Raw genomic sequence first — 1,668 nt, 5'->3', positions numbered from 1 at the left:
AATGTACAAAATAGTCCCAATTTAGTGGTGACATTACTTTTAAATGAGCTATCACCGTTGCTTGCTGTTGCCGACACTTAATTTCACAGAGGGAAAAGTCACAAAAAACAGCCGTGGTGGAATGTTCTCTCAGAATGAAATAAAAAATAATATATTCTTTAATGAATTCGTTACATTATAATGGTCAGGGGATGGCGCTAAACGTATATTGTCTTAAATGGCATTATTAAAAAATAAATACAATAGGCCTAAATTAGTGGTCGACCGATATATCATCAAGGCCGATATATTGGCCGATATTTGGCATTTTTTAAATATTGGCATCGGCCGATAAGTTTTCCTGTTTGGCCGATGCGTTCAAGGCGGGACTTTTATTTTGACGGCACGACAGACTTTTATTTTGACGGCGCTGACAGCGGCAGCACCTGAGCACAGTGCTCACATTCTCCCTCTTGTTCGCCGTCGTCGTTAACAGTTCTGTCTAATACGGATAGAAGTCTGTCTAATAATCAGATAGAACGGTTAAACAAAGGAATTAAAATATATACAAAAAGTATTATAACGATTGCTTTTATATTATTAGTATTTTTATTAAATATTTATTTATTTGTGAAAAATACTTTGTCATCTAAAGTATAAGTATGTTTACTTAACACATTTACTTTTTAATCCATTTTCAAATGATTTCAAATTTCTTAAACATGAATTAAAATAAATAAAATTATTTCGGCTTAATATCGGCCATCGGCCACCCTGCTTTCCAAGATAGCGGCATCGGCTGTCAAAAAACCAATATCGGTCGACCACTAGCCTAAATACAAAAATACATACGAATGTAGGCCTGTCAGTTTTTAATGATTTAAGCTTAATTTAATGATTGAATAGCCTATATTGAAAACCAAATGTAGCCTATAGGCTGAGTGCATTAAACATAGGCTAACATTGCATAACAAAACATCAATTATACAAAGCTGTCACAGAAGCATGTATAATTACAAACTACATTTACTATTCCACACCTGTTTCACACATACTCCGTTTGCAGTGCGTGTTTTTTTCCTTTCCCATGTTGAGCATTCACTCGATGCGTTCTGAGCGGTGTGTCTGCAGCATCGCAGCGATCGTTCCCGCACCGAGTCTATTTTTGCTGTGCTGCACACGCTGAATTAAAGTTACAGGGCATTGCTCATGTTAAAAATGTATATGGATTGACACAAAATGTATTAATTGCACCATAAATGCATATAGGCTAATTAAAGTACTTTTAGCTATAGGGGTAAAGCAAGGAAAAGTACCCTACACTTTTAGATATACATGGTAACCGATGGCACTCGTGGAGTTAGAAAAAGTTATTTTTATGACCAGCAGGGTTACTTGTATAAAAAAATAAAAAAAAAGGGTAAGAGACGGCTGTTTCTGTCAATGGTAAGTTTTAATTTAAAATTGTGATAGCCTACTACCTTTTAACGTAAGAAATGTTGACTGTAGGCTGTGTTTACATGTTTTGCCACTTGCTTGAGCATCGTAATATATAAACTGAATATATAAATAAGTACAGAAGTAAAATGCATTTAATAATATTGCTCTTAAACATGAATGTCTATGAAAGATAGTATTACTGTGTGAAAAGATAATCACTATGCTGTGAGAGAAAAAAAAAATTGTAAC

At 34.4% G+C, this 1,668-nt stretch overlaps 1 protein-coding gene across 3 annotated transcripts in view; it reads left to right on the top strand.

The window, feature by feature from the left end:
- The window catches only part of zfyve21 (zinc finger, FYVE domain containing 21), a 14,606-nt gene that overhangs the window by 6,084 nt on the left and 6,854 nt on the right, over positions 1–1,668 (top strand). The gene's annotated exons all lie outside the window — the stretch shown is intronic.

The sequence above is a fragment of the Sinocyclocheilus rhinocerous genome, unplaced genomic scaffold, assembly GCF_001515625.1.
Source record: "Sinocyclocheilus rhinocerous isolate Xijiao unplaced genomic scaffold, SAMN03320098_v1.1 scaffold304, whole genome shotgun sequence".
NCBI classification, from domain to species: domain Eukaryota; kingdom Metazoa; phylum Chordata; class Actinopteri; order Cypriniformes; family Cyprinidae; genus Sinocyclocheilus; species Sinocyclocheilus rhinocerous.
Note: the sequence above shows the minus strand (reverse complement) of the source record. Positions and strands in the feature narration are given on the sequence as shown.